Source organism: Ambystoma mexicanum, chromosome 4q (genome assembly GCF_040938575.1).
Source record: "Ambystoma mexicanum isolate Mex_15411 chromosome 4q, UKY_AmexF1_1, whole genome shotgun sequence".
Lineage (NCBI taxonomy): Eukaryota > Metazoa > Chordata > Amphibia > Caudata > Ambystomatidae > Ambystoma > Ambystoma mexicanum.
In genome coordinates this window covers 185,467,689-185,489,707 of record NC_090928.1, presented here as the reverse complement: position 1 = coordinate 185,489,707, position 22,019 = coordinate 185,467,689, and the positions used below count along the sequence as shown (strand labels likewise).

The window sequence follows — 22,019 nt, the reverse complement described above, 5'->3', positions numbered from 1 at the left end:
GATATCCACTCTAGTCCTCAGCAAGCTTGATTCCTGTTCCAGCCTATGCTTGGGCATCCTACTCTACTCTTTCGGTCCCCTCATCAAAGTTCTTATTTTTGACACATGAAATATCTGCAACCTACCTCAATCCTCTCCCAGCTCACTGCACCGCCATAGTGTTGGGGACTCGAAATGCAAACCTGCCCAGTCCTAATGTTTTTTTACTTGTTTTTGAATATAGCGATGGGCTAGCATTCTCTACCAAGCAGATTAAATACATGTCTCAAATCTCTGTGAGAAACCAGAAGGCATCCTTCTCAGGTGGTCAGGGGAAGGCCATTGCTCCTGGATTCTGACCCTTGGGGTGGAGATGAGAGGGAGGATCACTTGAGTGGAGGGTCCTTGGTGATTGGACCGAGGGTGTGTGCAGGTGAGACATGGTAACCCACTTTCCCTTGTGAGAACAAACCTTACCCTCCCCCTACCTTTATGGGTTGTTGTCAAATTAAGAGGTGTAGACCAAAAGCAACCACCCCTCCCCCTCTTTGATAGACAGATGAACATGCTACTTAGGGCTCTTGCCTCCCCCGGTCCAATCTTGCAAATATGAGAAGAGTTATTCACTTAATCAACTGTAACATCCATACCCTAAATAGAGGCACTGAGGATAAGCACGGTGTGAGCCAAGGATGACAAAAGCAAGTGATGTCATCTCACCTATGACACACGCAGCTGCATAAGACACTAGGCAAATATGTATGTATTACACAGCTACACAGACATTAGGCCAAACTGTGTTTAGATGTGAAGAATTTTCCCCACACTCAATAGACACTAGAAAAACATATCATAATGTATCAGCAAAATGTAATGCTGAAAATAGGCCCTGACTTAGAAAAGCTATAGCAAAAGGTGGCCATTATTTCCAAAATGGATGCCACAGCATACATTACAAAAATATTTGCAGACAGATTTTGGCAAATAGGAGAGAAAACCATGATCTTGTCAGAATGTCACAAGAGTTTTTTTTAAAAAAATAAATGGACTTGACAGTAAAGTAAAAAATAGATAAACTAGACAGATTAACCAATCAGGATGCCACAGCAGCCTTAATGTCCTTGGCAGAGTTTCGCTACAGCCTACGTCACCACAGAATCGTTTCTATCTAGCTCTAAGCTCCAACATAAATTTCATGATTCATTTAAAGAGGGGAAAACAAGTTTTGTGCTGACCAGCAGAGTTTGAGGTCATTGGAATAGGAAATAATGTATGGTTGAGATTGAAGAACTGTGAGACTTTCTTTTGTCATCTTGTATCATAGTTGATTAAACAAATGCTCCCGGCTGGCCTTGTGGAAAATACAAGTGTTTGTTCTTTGTACAAATGTCTCTATCCATGAATGGTTTTAATGGGTGTTGACTGAGAAATTAATTCTTCTACATCTGGAGATTTCCACGAAGGGCCATTTTAAATCTTTTTTACAGATTAAAATGACATGAGCCCGGAATCTTCTCTGATGTGCGACACGGAAGGGCACAGAGATTTTTGCAAAACCAAGAGAGGTGAGGGGGAAGGTGACCCTATCTGTCAAAGCAGATGTATGGAGATGTATCTTTCCATGCCTTGCAGTGCGGCACAGACAGCATAGAAGGAAGAGCCAGCCTTATAAATTATGGGCAAATTATGCACTGTGCAGGGAACAAAACTAAAGGGAAAGAGATTATATTGCATTTGTAAATTGAAAATGTAACATGACTTTCTTTACAAGAGAAAGATTGCCTTGTTTCCTATCTTTAAGAAGGTAGATAGGCATGCATTACACTCCCAAATGGGGTATTTTTAAAGAGCATTTCTGAGGCAATGCCGATATGAAGAATTCGTGTCACACTCCAAAATTGGCTAAACTAGGAGATGAGATACTAGCGAAAGTAAAGAAAGATGATCATATAAATTGTTATAGTTGAATGGTTGTGGAGAAGTTTGGAGGAATGATAGGAAATGTTTGTATTTTTAGAAATGTTCGATTGGGCTGTTTGCAAGTATTTTTGAAACACTATGTAGAAGATTGGTGGTGTGTTTTTTAGTGTCTGAATGGTCAGCAGGATTATTTTAGAAGTCATGCACACAGACACACGCTGACACAGAAGGAGAAGTTGTTCTATGTGAGTGGCAATTTCGATTGGGCAATGATAATAGTTATGTATGTAAATATAGGCCATGTGAAGTGCCTCGGATTAAGGAGTTATGTAAATATCAGAATAACGTGAAGGAAATACATTTTACGTTTACCTGACAGATATTGGTTGTTAACTTAGAATTGAAAGTACGGTGACACATTTGAAAAGGTGGTTTTAGAAAGAAATATATATCAACAGTGACACAGAGGGGGTCGAGGGTGTAGAAAAAGCCAGTATTGTTGGACCTTTAATAAGTTAGGGAGTAGTTGGTGTTTGTGAATATAAGAAGAACAAGTGCTATGAAGAAGGTTATTTAAAGAGGATGAATCCCTTTTAGTGGTGTGATCTGAGGCACATAAAAGTGCACATATGAAAAATAAATTGGGATAACTAACATGGGATTTGGACTAGAAATATATAGGAATGAGTAGGGATAGAGATTATATATATGTGTGCATGTATATAATTAGTGTAGATTGTTGAGCAAAGATAGATTTTTAAGTTTTGTAATTTTTTATCAGGATGAAACAAAATGTTGTATATTATAATAAAGTGATATTGGAGTGTCAGTGGAGAAAGTATTATAATTATTGTGATGACATATTTTGAAAATAAATATTACGAATGCAGTGCTTTAAGTGAGCAGGAGCTCAGTACAACCATCATTCATATAGTGCCCCAACGCCAGGGCGCAGTAAACTGACCTCACGTTTTAAGGTTTTATATTAGCTATATGAGTAATAAAGGTGTTTCTTGACTAGGGAATGTCATCTTTAGGTTGGGTCACAACACCAGTTGAAGGAATATGAGATTGATGTTTTATTTTAAAGAAGAAAGGGATTTGATTTGTTTTTTATGTTATGCTGAGGTGGTGCCTTTGGGGCACCTTTTATTGATAATTATGGGATTGTGGGGTATATGGACCCATGTTTTTTGATTTGGTGGGGGTCTATGGGCCTCATTACACGGTAGGCGGTAACCATGGCGCTATTAGCGCCATGGTTGCCGCCGGTATTTTACTGTGTCCGCCTTGGTGGATGGCGGAATTACCGCCCTACTCCAAGGTGATTTGCGGTACCGTAATTAGCTCTGAGGTCCCTTTGCGGCACCCTACTTTAACGGCTGGTAAAACCAGCCGTTAAAGTCGAGTCCCGCAAAGGGAACTCGTAGTAAGGCGGCAGGGGTTTACCTGTACCGGTGCCCTTACTGGTACCGGTAAACCCCTACCGCCTACCGTGTAATGAGGCTCTATGTTTCTGAATATGTTTGTTTTGATTAAAATGTATGTATGATTAATCATATTTCGAGCACATTGTTTTGCACTAGAATGTGTCCCCTTTCATTGTACATATATGGATCAGATTGACCCGATTAGTTAATCTTTTTGAAAATTACATAGGCCTCTTTAAGGTTTTATTAGATATTTTGGATTTTAGGGCTATGCCAGAAACTTTTCAGTCCCTGATCGCAGATGTTATGTTGACACATTAGAGCCCCTGCTTGCCATTTTCTATCCCATTTAAACATTTTAGGTATCTTTATTAGCAATAGATGGGGCATTTTTAAAAGGCACACTATAGGTTTACACAGGGCAGTCACAGAGATAAGACAGAAAGGAAGGAAACAGTTTTTAAAAGTTTAGGTATATTGTTGGATAGTCATTTGAAAAAGGGAATATGCCCTGCTCAATTGTTTTCCAACATACACAATGAATGAGCACAGGGAGGTGCCTCATACCTTTGTGTTGATAGCACAGAAATGACCGCACCAACTGAAATTGCTCTTGGATGTGTCAATACATTATCAAAAAAGACAGCAGATGCACATAGCCCATTTCTATAGAATTGTAACAATAGCAGGCAGGGAAGTAGTGGAAGAGGGAAATGAGAAAGAAACTGAGGAAGGAAAGAGAGACAGTGGTGAGAAAGAAGTCAGCATGGAATGTAAGGAGAAAGAAAGAGAGGAAGAGAGTAATGGTTAGTAAAAAACTGCAATGAAGGGACATGATAGTGCTGCAGGTAGACAGACAGTGAGGACACTGGTCAGAGAGGTAACTGAGCACAGGAAGAGGGAGTCAGTATATCCCCCAATGCATAGCACAGAACCTTTGGAATATTATGCCCAAGATCACTCACAGTGCCAGACATGTGCCGTGAATAAAAGGGGTTCCATGGAAAAAATTGAAATATGTATTTATTACATATATGTATTTATAACAATTTTACAGAGACACTAGGCCAAACTGTGTTTAGATGGGAAGAATGTTACCCACACTCAATAGACACTAGAAAATCATATCATAAATAATGTATCAGCAAAATGTAATGCTGGAACATATGCTGAATATAGCCCCTGACATAGAAAAGCGATAGCAAAAAGTATCAATTCCTGTCAAAATGGACGTCACAGCATGCATTACAGAAAGAATTGCAGACAGATTTTGGCAAAATATCACATATAAACAGAATCAAATAGGAGAGAAAACCATGATCTGAGCAGAATGTCACAAGACTTTATTTTTATAAAAGGACTTGGCAGTTAAGTAAGACATAGATAAGCTACAGATGAACCAATAGGGATGCAACAGCAGTCTTAATGTCCTTGGCAGAGTTTTGCTACAGGTTGTGATATTGCCGAACCGCTTTTATCTAGGTCTAAGTTGCAACACACATCCATGATTCATTTAAAAAGGGGAAAAGCACGTTTTCTGCTGACCAGCAGAGTTTGAGGTCATTGGAATTGGAAATGATGGATGCATTTCAGGGAGCCATGTGTAGCCAATGGGAGAGGGTAATGCATTTTAATCATAGAAACCTGACCAATTACAGTGGGGGATTTATGTTATAGCAGGACTGGTTTGTGATATTTTTTTGGGTTATAAATGTATGCTTGAGATAGAAGAACTTTGAGACTTTCTTTTGTCAGCTTGTATCATAGTTGATTAAACAAACGCTCCCCGTGGGGAAATAAAAGTGGTTGTTCTTTGCACAATTGCATGCCTGTACCCTTGAATGGCTTTAATGAGTTATGGTTGAGAAATGACCTTTCTATAAAAGCACTTCCTTTTGTTTACCCTCATTTATACCACTCCAGTACTGGGACTAGGAAGAGGAAACTAGGAGTTGTACACACTAACATACAGTTGCACCACTCGGATACTTAGATGAGGAAGAGCCATGGCAACCATTGTGAGGGTCAGGCATGTCCTGAGCATATCAGTAATTGTAGTCAGGAAATTGCACACAAGGGTTCGCACCTGTAACCTGTTAATGATCTACAGGTGCATAAAAGATGGAGTCAACTGCAGGTAGAGAGAGACCAGCATGAGAGACGTCGGGCTGGGAGAAGCGAGCCTGAGAGGGTTGGAATCCTGCAGAGAAGAAGGCTGCTGAAGAGAGTCCTGCAGGGAGGCTAGATGCCGGTGTGGGCTCTCAGGAAGTTGCGACAGCGGAACCTGTGCGGGTCGTGCAAGGAGCCAGGCTGACAGAGTCCTTTCTGTCTGATGTCCACAGCCAGAGCAGCGGGGCACGGAGGACTCACAGGTGCTGTGGGCCACCGGCAGCATTCGCAGGAGAGGGAGGGAGAGCTACCGGCAACCCATAACAGGATTCATAGCATTTGAGCACAGCTTGTAGACCCACAGGAAAGTGTGCACGGAGCCAAGAAGAGAAAGAGAGAGAGCACCCGAAGGAGCTGCGGAGGACTGGTGTGTGAAATAGACAAATCGCTCACACTGGGGCACTCCTGGGCTATTGCAGGGCACATGGGGATGCTGATTGAGAGGCAATGTATGCGCAAGTGACTGTGAGCCTGAAGAAAAGTTTTTTTCTAATACTACAAACCAAAAACACTGATCTGTAAAAGGAAAGAGCTTAAAAAAGAAGCATGTGTTATTCAATATGAAAGCAAAGAAACACTTTACAAATATCATTGAATATCGAACTGAAGGAAAGCTTTGAGAAACCCATGAATGCAAACCAAGACACATGTGTGATGAGAGAGAACCTGTGGGGGCAAGAAACCTATGGTTATCAGTTGCGTGACCTGTGGTGGGTGGACTGTGTGGTCTGACAACTGTGCCTAGACCGAGAGTACCCTGTCTGGAAAAGCCAAAGACAAGTCCAGATAAAAAATCTTCACTGATGACAAAAGTGACCTAGAACTGGATCTAAGACTTGAGAAACTTTAACTGATTGTACATTGGCCAGCTGGAAGAATTTTCGACTTTGGAAAAGGAGTGCTAAGGCCATTTTGGTCCTGCATTGTCTACTTGGGCAAGGGAACCCTGAGGCTTTGTGGAACAGCCTTGAACTTGAGGAAGGGGAGCAGAAGAGTAAACCTAGAGCTGGGAGTAGCTCAGAACTTTATTTGGAACACTATTTCATTTGTTGCTGAGAACCCTACACATTGTTTAGCTTAGTTGTGAGGGAAAGTATAGGTTTTGGACAGAGGCAGACATTTAAGTTGAATTTACTGACTTAGTCTATCCTTAGTTTCTTTAGGTAGGGAAATCCCACCTTAGCATCGGGCAAGGTAGGCCTTACATCATCCTGACATTTAAGTTAATTAATACACTTTGTTTGAACTTTAAATCTGTTGTGTGCGTCTTGCTTCATGATGCCTTCACATCTCCCATTTGTATTATCCACCCCACAACCTTGGAGAACTTCCCTGTCCCCCCTTATCATGTGCCACCTCACTCCTCCACTCCTTTTCTCCACTGCCGCCCCCACCACCACTGGAATGCTCAGCCCAGGCATCAAATAAATTCAAACAGTGAAGGGGCCTCCTCTTCCATCATACTGTTCCTCCACAATCAGCCTGCTTGCCAGACCCTGTTGATAACCCACAGGGTCTATACAAATTGAATGTCATGTAAACACTGGCCACTTACCTTAATGTTCAACATATTTCTGTATGTCTCCCCATCATCAAAGTCCCCTTTTTTATGTACCAGCATTTAACCCTACTCTACCTGGCTCCCACTCCCAAAACAACCACTGAAACTTTGCAAAGTCACCCTGAAACAGAACTGCTCCAGCGGTCTGTATTTTTGCTCTCAGCAGGAGGTCATATCTATCGATACATTTCAGGAATGCTGTACGTCAATCTACTAGAGGTTATTCATGATTTGCTCCACAGTTTATGACCAAACGAAACCACATGGGACTATTTTCAGAAAATCTACGGGTCAGTGATGTTTTATTGCTTGACCTCGTGGGTATGAAGTTCCTACAGAAAGAAACTCTATTTTTTCAGAAATCATATTTGCCTGATATGAAATGTAAATCCATTGGGTTCACCTTATGTGGCAGCTGTTCCATTCGAGCTTGTTATTACAGTTTTAATAGTTGACATATTACTACTTGGCTGTAGAGATGCTTTTTTGGCTCAACCAAAATATGGGTAAAGTATACTGAATGAAAAAGTTTAACCAAATATATGAAATTGATTCTTTTCACCATTCCTACTTTATTTTTTAACATTAAAATGGAGTTCAAACATTCTTTGGACTAATTCATGAAAGTATACATAATTCCTTCATTGGTACAACCATAAAAATTTACCATGTGTCAATAGGAAGGTGCTGTTATCACAATATATACCGTCAGGAAGATCACATGGTCCCACCATAGTGTTTGCGTATTATCAGTCCTGACAGTGTTAATGCCAAGTGCCATCCTCCTGATCAGAGACACAGGGCCTCATCAGGAAGTTGTCGGTATCCCGGCGGTAATTGCGCCGGGATACCCCCAAAGTAATTAGCGTTAACGCTACTCAGTTTGGCACAATTTGCACTGGATCACGAGGAGCGGCATAGCTGTAATTCTTCATTCCCCATTGGGTCCATTGGACCCATTGAGGCTGGGTGCCCTAAAAGCGCCAACAAAAAAACTTCTCCGCTGGCGCATTCACCTCCAGCTCAGTGTTGTCAGTGAATGCATCCTGGCAGGACCAAACTCGCCATTGGGCCAGCACTTGAATGCAGCGGTAATAGCGTTACCGCCGCATTTAAGGGCTAAGGCCCATCTCGTGATGAGGCCCAAACTCCTTGAGGTTTATAATGTTTGTTATGCCTTATGCACAATCCTAGTAGCTTTAAAAATAGCAGTCACTACATCATGACAAAAGATACTGTAAAGGGTCCTTCAGACCTATTACATTTCGGACTCATATCAAACCTGCCCTTTCCCGCAAAGCTGCTCCGCCAAACAGTGGTGACACTGCTGAAACATTTTTTGAGGATAAGGATCTTCTGAAACAGATCCAGACTTTTGCTGTTGCCAACCAGTCACTGGTTATTGCCATCCAGGATGACCTGAGACATCAGGTGGACCAAGGCAGGACAGGAGCGTGGATTCTGCTGGACCTTCTGCATCTTTTGATACTATTAGCCAATTTCTCCTGCTCTGCTGCCTCTCAGACATCGGAATACATAACTCGGTTCTTGGCTTGATTAATTGTTCCTCTCTGATACACAGCTCTCAGTCACCTGCTTGATTCATCAACAAGGCATATGTACTCTGCAGTGAGAGAGGTGAAAGGTCCCAGAAGAGAGAGGGTGAGTGTGTGACAAGAGGAAGAGCAAGTATGTGAGGAGAGAGAATGGTAACAAAGAAAGATGGTGTGATGAGAAGGATGCAGGTGCAATGAGAGATACAAGATGAGCGATAGAGGACACAGAAAAGTTGAAAACCTTTCTCAACAATGTATAGCAGCAGTGCCCCGTAAAATGCATAGTTATTAATATGGCTTGGTCCCTTCTTGGTTTCACGTAAACCAGGTTTAAAAGGGAAAGAATAACAGTAGACGTTAATGTCCCTTTTCAATGTTTACCAACACCACCTTCAAGGAGCAGAGAGTTGTAATAGGCACGTAGAAAGGAATTGATTGTGTTCCTTTAATTTTTTCAAGTCTTAATAGGAATACAAAAAGGCAGACAAACAAGTCCTTTCTCAATGTTTACCAACACTATTTTCCAGGACCATAGAGGTGTAACGTACATGTAAATAGGAAAAAGGATTAGACGTTTCCTCGTTTCAAGCAAGCAAGATATAAATGGGGAAAAAAATGGTGGAGGATTGCAAACGCCCTTTATCATGCAACCAACATGGCGTGTACCACTGTATTATTGGTTGAGGAGCATATTTCTTCAGGTGACGCAAGAGTACCAGGTGGAGGAGCCAGAGATGGCCTCCGAGCAGATAGCCCAGGATGTGGAGACTGGGACGACTAAACTATTGCCTGTCTGTGCGGATGGGGCAAGGTGAGCTCAGGCGTTGTAGATGAGGATGCAGTCAGGTCAGAAGAGAACTCCACCCGTGATATCCCAGCCTGGTGTTCCTATCAGGGAGTGGGGGAAGCAGTGTAATAGGAAACCTTTGACAGAAAACAGTTCTAAGAGTGTCTTGTGCATCTCCTCGATGTAAAAACACTTTAGGAAGTGGTACAATGATGTGTTCAAGGAGCGTAGTTGCACCATCAACTAGTAGGACTACTTTACCACCACCAGCAGTGCAATGTCCTGTTGGTGATTGTAAAACAGAGGGCCTCATTACAAGTCTGGCGGTAACCCTGCCGGTGCTGCCGCCGAACTCGTAAAGTTTTACCAGAGCCTGACTTCCCAGTGCCACCAGGGGATTCCAAGTCCAGCGGGCCGGGAATTCAGCCACCAAGTAAAATGTAAGTCCTCATTCCCATACAGTTCTTACTCTATGGGAGTGGGCACTTAGAAGCACCAGCACCATTTATAACGGTGCCGGTTCTTCCGTGACGTACCGTGGCCGCCGCGCTCGGCAGAGTCAGGCCTGTCGGGCAAAGCGGGCCTGGCAGGCAGACTCCGTTTGCCGGTCCGGAAACAAGTGTGCTGGTGAGCTTACCAGCACCCTTGTTTCCGGACCGGCAAACTTGTAATGAGGCCCACTAGCATGTTGCTCTTGAGCTAAACAAGCAAGACAGAGCAATGAGGAATGCAGGAACATACTGTGTCCATTGCCTGGCCTCTGCCAGTTGGTGTGTGCTTGATCACAATCTAGTGCTGGATGCCATGGAGTAACACACAATCCTGTACCACCCTACCTTATTCTAAATGCCTGGTCAAGGGGGTAGTAAGTGGGAGGACATGGCGTACTGAGAGAGTGTGGAAAAAAGACAAATTGCTGGCTTCACTGGTTGGTAGAGCCAAATAATTTGAAGCTGAACCTCCAGTTGGCATGTGTGGTCTGGACACAAAAACATTTAGGCTGATAGGCAAACTAAAGATTATATTTTGCAGTCCACTCAACTGCTACTGTCATGTCTGAATCTCCACATCCTTTCCTCTTGCCACTCATTCACCTGACTATGGCTGGCTCAAACACAAATCTTCATCCGAGGACTGTGTTGTGTGACCTTCTGGTTGATGGGACTAGTATTTTCTCCTGTCAGTCTCTGGTGATCAAATTTATATGTATGCCATTAAGATTTCTCCTGTGGTCTAAAATAATAGTCCCGGCAGTGCTTAAAACACATCCAAACTTCACACTAGGTGATGGACAGCTTATGCTTTCTATAGCTAATTGATCAAGTACATATGCCCACACCGACCGGTTGCAGAATTGCTGTGTATCATCATGGGCATGTGCCAGGAACACAGTCATGAAATATCTGGTCTATAGAATTAATCACTGATTGTTTAGAATGTGACTAATAATATATCATAATACAAACAGCTCATTCTATAGTTAACATAACAAATATATACTTGAATTATTTTAGCACATAATATCATTCAGACAAGTGAAACCCAACATTCCCTTGCATATAAATATACTGAAATATAGTTTTACGTTCAGTAGTATTATTCATGTTCCTTATCAGATCACACTAGCCAATACGTAAAAAGCACATATACAGACAAACATATAACATTAAACATATACATTTGAGAGTAAACCTCTCTAAAAATGTGATTACCAATCTCATTTAAACAAGCCAAAAGGTCAACTGCAGTTTCTGGCTAATGAGGTTCCCATTTCTTTACCCCAGGCTTCTTCAGGACCTAAATGATAAATGATATGTTGGGTTGTTAGGCCTTGGTTCAACAAAATAGCCTTAAATTGAATACTAAGGAAATTGAAAAGTCTTCAAAGACAGACAATTCTCACAAATAAGCTAAACCCATTGTGCCACTTCATGCAATCTTCTAACCCAGGATTCCTCTTAGTTGAATCAGCATAGTCAAATTATTGAGATTGTTTAATATAAAGTGAAACTTGTTGAATCCAATGTTCTTCCCAAATTATCACTGATAGGTTTGTGCTCATGTCAGCGTCCCAAACATTGTTCCACCACCTGTAGTGCTCCCAGAAATATAAGACTTCTAACATAATGCTTCTTAAATTCCACAAATATTAAGGAATAAATCACCAAATTAACTATGGCTTCTCACACTGTGTTGATACTTCTGCCACAAAAACTCTACAAAGTAAAACAAAAATGACACTTCAGAATCGATAATCTTAGTTTTATATATAATGAGTAAATATTGATTGGAGGAATGTATCTATGCCTTACTAGATTTATGTCATGATTCCTGCCCCTCATGTCCCCAGCCCTCCAAGATGTCAGGCTGGAGCCAGGCCTCAATCACCTATATGGCCCTCAAGGGCCTCTCCATCCCTCCAAAGACCCACTTGGAGTCAGACTTGGCGCTTGTGGCACCAGACTCACTCACTCCCATAGGATAACATTGGGGATTTGACTTGTAGTGCATTGATGGGGACAAGATGGATGCCCCCATATAGTTCGGTTCCCAGAACTGCATGTGCAGTCTAGTCTTTTGGGTGTGGTTCAGCCCAGAGACACCTGGGATACCCAGAGACTATTTAAGCCACGCCCAGGCTGAGAAACATGCTTTGTGTTTTCTGCACCTGCAGCGTGACACTCACCGTGTTCGGATCGGTCTCCAGTAGGCCTGCATCTTTCTTCTGCGCGCAGCTCCTCCAAGAACAAGAACACCGTTAGGAACAGCCTTACCTTGTGGCGCTTCTGCCCATCATTCATCGCTCCTTCTGTTCTGCGGGCATCTTCGGCGGTGTCATTTCCATCCCAGCATGCCGCTTCCTAAGAAAAAGGAACAATAACAGAAAAAAGGCATTAGTAAGTATTCAGCAAATCTTCGCTTATTTTTAAAGACTGTACGAGCTTCAAACGCTTACCTGAATTCCAGCCGCTCTGGGTGAACTCTGTCTCTGGAACTTCTCATCCATCTGCAAGAGGGAAAAGACACTCCAGGTTAGCGTGGAAACATCTAGAGGCGCTGCATGCCGCGCTTACTCACTGCATTTCTTCTTCATAATCGGCATCCAAGCTGAAAACGTTGTGGCACCTAAAAGACACAGCAAAAGAACTCAGTTCAATACAAATACGAAAGGGTCGCATCGCGCATCGCGCTCTCACTCACCTTCAGCGCTACTCATCTCAGCAGCACGTCGCCATCCCCAGACGCCGGCCATCATCTAAGGAAGGAAAGGAACGAAGTTAGAGAATTGTTCAAAAGACTCATTATACTTACCTGTCGGACTCTTGCCAGTGAAGTAACTAGGCAGCAACGAGCCTGCATCAATCAATGCGCCCCTGCGCTGAAAACAGGATGGAGAGCACACTTTCCAAGAAAACAAGGCCCAGGCTCCAGTCGAGTAGACTCCAGGGAAGGGTTTGAGGTCGTAAGAGGTCAGAACAGGCTGAGTCACGTCGCCGTGGATACCAGGTGAGCGTTACAATTTACAATTAACATTGAACATTGATTTGTGGATTACTGCATTTACTGTTGTCTCAGTAGGCACAGATTTCAGAACCATTCTCTGGCTTCCTGCGTCTGTAAGAGTATAAGCAGATTCTGAGATGAGCATCATATCTGCACTATTTCTGAACTTCAGTTTTATTCAATCTATGTTGTCCTTCAAATATAAAGAGCATTGCTTGACAACTTGAAAAGTGTCCTTCATTCCATTAAAAATTTAAACAAAAAGTGAAAGGACCTTTGGATACTGTGCATTCAACTAATTTCTCAACAAGACCAATATAGCATTATTTCCTGGATGGACTGGGTTTGGAAATGCGGTAAATGACTCCATGATCTTCTCATGAGACGCGGTGAAATCTGCCATGTTAATGTTAAACTGCCCAGTTGAATGGCCCATGCAGTGGAAAGCACAGGTTTCCATGGTGGCTCCCGTGGCGCAGAGTAGAACGGAGGGTGTAAGGACTGTGTTTCCCGGTGGGAACCAGGAGCACATGGGCGTTCATCACTTGACTCATGTAACGCACACACTGCACTGCCAATAAAGTAAACACAAGAGACTGACAAAGCATTTCTCAACATTGGCTTCCATCAAGGGGTAACGCTATGTATATCTTTTGTGATTGCCTGGATACTGTGACTTTGGCCTGCCAACTCACATTCTGCCTTTTGTGATTTTTGCCTCTACTGAGCTGGTTTGGACTCAAGATAGACCTTGGCTTGCTCATTTGGATTCCCGATTTGAAGGAATCCTTGATTTTGTTAGTTGTCCTTGGTTTTCTCTTGACTTTTCACATAATTCCTAAGACTTTCTCCTCGCCCTTTAGCTTGAACTTTGGGCCTGTGGATCATATGGCTAACTTCAATTGACTATTTTCATTTCAACTGTCTGTCTCTGCCATGTTATGCCTGAAGGATTTATTTTACTCTGGACTACCCAGCTTTTTGAACCAATTGCTGTACCTTCCTGCCCTCCATTAGGTTTTGCACCATCGTGCCATCCAGGTTAGACCCATTGGAATTAGTTTTTTCTCCTTCCCGCTGGGCTGGAGAACAGGATCTCTCAGCTTATGGACTATACCTCTCTGTCCTCTGAATGATAAGAAGTATGTTTACCATTGTCCCTTTTTGTTCATTCATATAAGGTGTGGAGGTAATGGGGAGGAAGGAGAAGGTGTTAATCTGAGCTTCAAAAGGATGATTGGTAATCTGTGTATATTTCTTCATTGCATATCTGGGTGAGTGCCTCTGGGCATTCCTCTGCCTCTTTGCCTGACCCCTCTCCACATGTTTGTTTGGTAGGCGTGTGCAGTTGAATCTGGAGGATAGTCTGCTTCCCCCTGGAGCAGTATTGGAAAATTGTTACGGCTAAGAAGTTCTTCCCACCAAAATGATTTTTCTTGGTATGGTATGGTATTGTTTATTTATATAGCGCCTATACACGGGCAAGTGTTTCAAAGCTCTCAAGGAGGGTGGGGACACGGGAGAAAAAACAACAGTCGCTCAGAGCCCTTGAAAATCTGAGACGATAATAGTCTGCACAGGCAGAGTAAGTGCATAAAATATATTTAACAGTATGGGATATAGCAAATAGGCCTGACGGCGATTCTGCAATTTTAACAGTACAATTAGGCGTGAAGACAGGGGAAAAACAGACAGACGATCTTCAGGCGTGGTGCTTGCAGATCGTGCAAGTGCACACAGGGTCACAGGGAGTGGAGGTCAAGTGCACCAGGTCGGTTGAGACTGGGGTGAGTGCAGAGAGAGCCACTCTCTTGGGTTAATTTCTCAGTGCATTGAGTGTGGGTGGGGTGTAGGGCTCTGAGGCAAGTGCGAGAGAGGACTCTGAGGTACACCAGGCAGCCAGTCAGCATACTGTAAGGAATAGGAGGCAGAGAGGGAAAGGACAGAGAACTAGGTTAGCAGGGTAGTGGGAGAGAGAAGGAAGAGGTGAAGAGGAAGGTCTTGAGGAGTTTCCGGAATTTCAGGAGATCCGGCTCAAGACGTAGGGGGGCTATTCCAGAGGGAGGCACCTGCTGAGGACAAGGGTCTCCCACCAAATCTCTGCTTGGAGAATCGTCTCACTCGCAGAAGGTTGGAGGTAGATGAGCAGAGGGCTTGTGAGGGACAGTATTTAGATGGGCAGCGTTGAAGGTAGGTGGGTCCCAGGCCCCAGAAAGCCTTGTGAACAATGCAAATGGTCTTGAATTTAATCCTTGCAGCCACAGGGAGCCCGTGGAGGGATTCCAGCACCAGAGAGATGCGGTCCCTGGGCTTGAGGCAAAGAATAAGTCATGCGGCTCTGTTCTGGATAAGTTGCAAAGGGTGCAGGGCAATAGAAGGGAGGTTAAGGAAGAGGCTGTTACAATAGTCCAGCACTAGGGCTCTGTAGACAGTGAGCCTCTGGGGCAAAGTGAGAAAGGGTAGAGTACCTCTGAGGAGGTGTAGCTGATAGTTAGACTTTTTAGAGATGTCAGAAATGTGAGAGGAGTAGGAGAGAGTGGATTCAAAGATGACCCCAAGGTTTCTTGCTTCTCAGGTGGGTGCAGGCCAAAGGGAGGCCGGCCAGAGTGAAAGTGGAAAAGCAGCAGCTTTCTTGAAATCACTATGCTGACAATTGTCTACACAAATCTCCTGCAGAGTACAGCAGATGATATCCCATAACCCCAGTTCTGCCCTATGTGGCAAACGTAAATACATGCTCCTGCTCTTATCAATAGTAGATGTCACAGAGGTGTGATACCCGACATAACTACTGTACATGGCTCAAGATGAGGAGTATCGGAAATTAGGAACCTCTGTACCAAGGCTTTACCAAGGCTGCAATTTGCACAAATAAATCATTGATGAAAGGGTCACAACGTATTGTCACAGAAACAAAGTTCACATGAGTCAGTTTAGGTAGTTGCCAAAGACAGAGATGTATTTCTGTGATGCAAGGCAGTATCTACAGGGATATATGTCCACTCAACCTGACCAATCCCCTAACAACCTAAACTACCCACCACAACATCTACCTTTATAGAATATGGCCCTGTGACTGAACAAAAACCTAGGAACAAGATCCTCCGAACTGAGGTCTAAGAGATGCGGCCTCACTCCGCCATCCCACCATTTCCAGAATGTTCTGACAATCATCAAAGCAGATGTCTCCACCATACGGATCACCTCGCTAAGATCCTTCTAGTAACCTCAAGTTCACATGATAATCAGAATCACCATTTTTCATTTTCCCATGTGCCAGTATTTTTCTACTGATACTTGCTAAAACCCTCAGTTAGTGGGTCCACACCAATTGCCATCTCTGACGCCTGGCTCTGAAATGATTCATCAGCAGCTTCTGCATTTCATTCACTTTGACACTCTTAGCTTCGAAATGAACTTAACAAAAAAATATAACAAATAAATAAGAATTTTACATCATATTAAGTTCTACTATAATACATGAAAAGGAAATAGCAATGTCAGAAGGTCTGGTCTAAATATCAGTCTCAGGAGAAAGGAATAAACAAGACAATGATATCACGTGATCTGAATGAATACATTTGCATCCGCAATATTTTATGTCATCAGGTCTGATATAGTGTGGGTTTGTCATTTGTATGTCTCTTGGTGTTAAAGAACCTGCAAGAGATGATTTGGATTGGGGCTCCTTTAAGAAGGAAGATAGTAGATGCAGAACAAGGTAACATTTGCGGCATTCAGATACGGAAAGAAACTAGACTCTCCTTTCAGGTAAGCTTCTAGGTGTATTTGAAAGCATGACGTCTAAGTGAGACACGGCCTGGGCGTACACTCTGGTGGGGAATCATTGATATTAAGCATGGGTTTCTGTGTTTGACGTGGAGTGGGCAAGTGTTATGGTAGTGTGGAGGGATTTGGTGTTTAAGGTGAGAGGCTTGAAGGTTATTTGTTGATCAGGACTGTCTTTAGGGAAGTGATGCCAGAGGCACTGCTGTGGGGTTTTCTATCCATCTAATCCACTAGCTCATAGAGCATGGACTGGCATGGAGTAAGACAGCTTTAAAAGATATCTTATTCTCCATAGGACCCTGAAACATATATTGTTGTAACTAGAAATAACACTGAAAGGAAACTAGGAAATTGACTAAGAAACTTTCCACCAATTAGGACACCCTTGTGAAATTGGGCGATGATATAGCCTCTTTCGCCTTTAATTTCAGGCTTTGGGATTCATTTACAAAGGACCTATGTGTCGAAACGAATAGATACATTATTATTCAATAATGAAATATTTGTTCAGATTTATCTGAATAATACAGTCTATTTATTTGTTCACTTTGTTGTAAATATTGCACTTTTCTCTTTTTTGTTAAATTGATGGTATCATTCATTGTTATTACTCTTTGTTTATGTATGTTGCACCTCCCAACATCCTCTCTCAAGTTTTTTATGTACTAAATGCCTGTTTGTATCACTAGCAAATAAATCTTTGCTTGCTACTCTCTGTATTTTTCAGCTCAGTGAGCGGTTAGCACACCTTTGACCTCAGGTTTGGATCTGCTACTTAGCCGGCCAACCTTCACACTAATTTGCGGACAGGCCCATAACCCTGTTTCTATATAGCATAATTGCCTTGAGCTTTGTCCACTAGGAAGGGTACATTTCTTTGTTTACATGGAGTAAGATAGCAGCACAATGGCAACGTTATACTTTGTAAATTAGCATAAACATAACAATTAATGTAGAAGAGTATAAAAAGTGAGCAGAATATAGAAGGCAATCTCCAACTATAACTTTTAGCATGGTAATACTGCAGGTGCCGTGACCATTGTTATAATTGTGTGTATGATTGGTGGTATCAGTTTCTAGTACATGCTGGATGTCCTACCGCATTTTATCATCATTCCTTGTAAAGTTGAGACGTGCTGTGATTGGAGTATCAGTGAGGTGCTGCTGCCCAGTTGGAAAGGAGGATTTGTCTAATTGACTACAAATTGTTAACCCTAGGTTTTGACCCTAGCATAGAGTGGATTGACAAAGCATGTGTGGACTGTGAACCTGCCACCTCATGATTTGCACCACTAGAAAGAGATAATGACAAACATATATATTGTTTCATTGTTTACTTACAGTTAGGTAAAAGGTGTAGAGTGTCAGGAGGTCTCAACTAAAATTCTACAAGTGCCACGTAAACGGTGGCAAAATGAAATATGAAGAATGTCAGCATGATAAAGTGACTCAAAGTAAAGGGATGGAAAATGTTTTAAAAGTCCATCCCTCAAGTGAGGAATCGGGCAACAGGGTTGTGTAACAGAATATTAAAAATAACTGGCCTCCCCCTGCCAAAGGTCTCTAAACACGACAATGTATAGTGCTATAAAATCCAACACATGTCGCAGACTCTGGCAAGCAAACTCCTCAAAGTCCTACAAAAGTCCCTCATGTGTCCAAAGTGAAGTACCATACATAAAGCCTCTCAAAAAGGCAGTCTCCTCCCTTTCTCTTCTATCAGTAATGAGGGTGGCTTTTTCCCCCAGTTCTTTCCCTATCCTGTACATAGTCCTCTGCTGCATTATCGTGGCTTGGTTGCACAGAGGTGTTTAGGAGGCCTTCTAGGTCTGTTTCTTTGCCTTCACTAAGGGTCTTGCTTGTCCTCTCTTCCTTGAGGATATGGCACTAACCCCCTGCTAAAGCTTTCCACTACCTGCTTGCTCTCACCACAATAGGTCTATCTTGTCTTGGCCTGCGTTGCCTATCTTTCTAGATGATCTCTCTTGGCCTTCTTGTAACACCAAACATCTCTCTCTGAATGGTCCTTCTCCCAAGTGGTTTCTTTCCTATACATTGCTTCCTCTGACTCACCATCTGTCTTCCTCTGTTGTCTCTTCACTAGTCTCTGTGCCTGGCATAATCATCCCTTGTTCACTCCTTCCTCCTGCTTCCCAGCTGGTACCACTCACTTCCTTCTCCAAAGTGACCCACTTTCGTCTCTCTTCACAACCTGTTCCATCCCTTCTTTCTACACAACCAATCCCTTCCAGTCTGTCTGTAAACCACAGGTTTCTCTTCTGTTCTGTATGCCTTTCGACTTCCCAGATGGAATCCCCAACTCTCTGTTGAAGTTGGTATCCTATTCACCTGCTCCCAAGAATTCGCCTTTGTTTCGCCTGCTTGATGTCTTCCTTTGGAATCAACTTCTCATTCATCTCTCAGATGGCACCCCTTGTCTCCCTCACAAAGCAAGTACCATTCTCAAACTCTTTCCAACAAACATGTTACCCTCTCTTTGAAACTGGAACCTATGTCCCTCCAGTTGTTGTTTACAACAATTCTCATCAGCCCTGTCCAGCACTGTCAATGGTGAAAGATCATGGGAGCTGAAGTTCAAGACACCTGGAGAACGTCAGTTTGCACTTCCCTGCTTTAGCCACTACTGTTTCGCTTTTTACGTTACTTCTCAGATGGTACCACTTGTTTTACTCACCAAGCTAGTCCTTCTCTTCTCAACACGTTTTCTCTGTTAAACCCACACCTTCATTACTTTCCCATGCTTCCCCTGCTGTATCTCCCATCAGGGTGTACTGTTGTGTTTCATCACTGCATCTTTAAGTGGAGCCTCTATGGTCGAGGATTCCCGTGGTTTGCTGCCCCTGTTGGTAACCTCGCCTCTGGACTGTTGTTACACTGGTATATTCAATGACATGTCTCCTGACTTGGGGTCTTATAGGATCTTTTCTCCTCATACCTCTTCCTAGGACTGATCATCAACTGCCAAGTCCCCTGACCTGGGGTCTCCCAGGATCTGCCTTCCACAAGGCTCTTCCCAGGACTGATAGTCATCAGGCAAGTCCCATAACTTGGTGTAGGTCAGGATCTGCCTTTCGTAAGTCCTTCCAAGGAACAACCTCATTTGTAACCATGTCAACTTATTTGTGGTCTCTCTGGCACTTCAACCTTCCTGTTGGTAGTTCTTCCACTGACAGAAAAAGGATGCTTGGGCGGGTTGTTTTTTCTCTAGTGACCGTACCTCCTTTGGGTTGAGCTTCAAGCACATTGCTTGAACCTGGGTAAAGGAATCTGTGCTGTTCTCCGATTGGATCATGTGCTCCTGGTCAGGTGCTCAGGAGGCTGTCCTCAAGCTATACAAGGGCCCGCTACCATTGTGAATTAATTATGGCCTATGTTGCATGTGTGCTTTCACCTCGTCTCCTGAGGCTGCCTGTTTCCCTCTGTGTGCACAGGTACGGCTAGCATGTGTTTTTTTTAAATCCATACACCCATCTTTAAACCTGGGGACTTTTCAGTTACATTTGTTTCCTTTACTAATGGCTTCAGTTACTAAATTAATAACACTTTATCTCCCACAATGCCTATTGGGGAGAGAGCACAATGCTATGTACCTTTTAGGTGTGTCTGTGTTTCTAGCCCTTGGCAGAGGCGAAACTTGATGCAATGTATTTTCACAATTGCTTTTCCTCGAAAGGTCTGCCTTGTCACACACCATAGCATTAGATTGCATAATAAAGACTAACAATGCACAAGGTGTAACAAGTTGATGACAAGGCCTGGAAAGGTGTGATGAGGCACAAAGGCATAATGAGGCATATCAAAGCAAAACAGGTCCTCCTACCCAAACGTCTCACACAAGTCCCTGCACACAGCTTCCACCTTCGCTGTGTCTCAGGCTCACAGTAATGTTTGTATACATCTGTGCAATTGTTCAGGTGGTTAAGGATTCAGAATCTACAATCTTATCCAAGTATTTGTCATCATGCTTTGAGACATTCACTTGAGATTTTTGTCACCTTATCTCGTGACGTTTCAGCTGTATTATTATTGTGAATGCGAATCAGATAATTTGTCTGCCCGTGCTGTTAACTAATACATTAACTAATGGTGCCTTTGTTAGTACTTTAATAAGTACCTCAATAAAATAATTGTGTATTCCGTAATATTTCCATTCATCGCATCGACGCACTCCACAATAATGCATATTGTTGACCTTTTAATCAGTGATGAAACGACGAGCTGATAGGACCTTGATATTAAACATATCCTAGAACGGATGCACATTCTAAGTGAGATTCCAACTTGCTAGAAAAAGTAAAGGGAAGGCTCCAGAAGTCGGCACATCTGTCACTGGGTTACTGAGTACTTCAGCCACAGCTGCCTGGGGGGATGCTCGTGCAGCGCTTTTAATAGGCAGGCTCCTTTGCGGAAGTGGTTCCAAAGAAAGTGACACCCAAAGAAGAGATACCAAGTTCTGCCCCTTCATGCCAAAGCACACACGTGCAGATAAATCCAGCTCATTTCTGAGGAAGTGGGCACTCATGCCAAGCTTCTGTGGAATTATGTTTGCTCTTGATCGTGAACTGCTGGATGCGGCGCAGAAGCAGCTGCGGCAAAATGACTGATCATTAAAAAAAAAAACATGCGGCGTCTTCCGGGCCACACCAGTCTGCAAAATGCACGAGTCTGAAGATGGTGATGCCGGGAGGCTCCATTAGTCTTTTGTCGTTAGGTGGCATTATTGAAGGTAATTCTCCCCACTGGCACAGCAGGAACCCTTTGCTATGCATTTCTGGTATGAGCTGGAGACTGCCACTGAGATCTACCCAGGCTTTACCAAAAAAAACGGTCTCGTAGGATTAGATACCACTGTGTAGATACAGTGCTGTCTGGGGTGGGGGTTGAGGGGCACAGTTAAACTAATAATATATGCTATTAGGCAAGACGAAGGCTGTCAATCTTAACATTTCCCCATTGTAGAAGCTTTAAAGTTTGACACAATAGTGAAGGCCAATTGGAGGCGCTGAATCAATAAACGGCGACGGAAATCCTGCATGCTTTGTATTGAAATGAACCACTTTTTAGTACCGATTTCAAGCAAAGTGACCGCAGACCATGCGATTAGAAAGCACGCCTGGCTGCCATCACAGCTCTTTTTCTACTGAACGTTTTCTCTAAGTTTAGTGCGTTTCCTTGTTCCTGTATTCCTAGTGCAGAGCTGTGTTGTTTTATTTAAGGGTTCTGATGCTCTATTAATGGCGTGAGCACTTTATGAATTTTAACAAACAAAAGCAAACTCTCGATTGAGGCGTCGTCACTGGTAT

General features: G+C 43.0%; 1 protein-coding gene across 3 annotated transcripts in view; it reads right to left on the bottom strand.

Annotated features, from left to right (window-relative positions):
- The window catches only part of RPS6KA2 (ribosomal protein S6 kinase A2), a 1,317,456-nt gene that overhangs the window by 199,359 nt on the left and 1,096,078 nt on the right, over nucleotides 1–22,019 (bottom strand). The gene's annotated exons all lie outside the window — the stretch shown is intronic.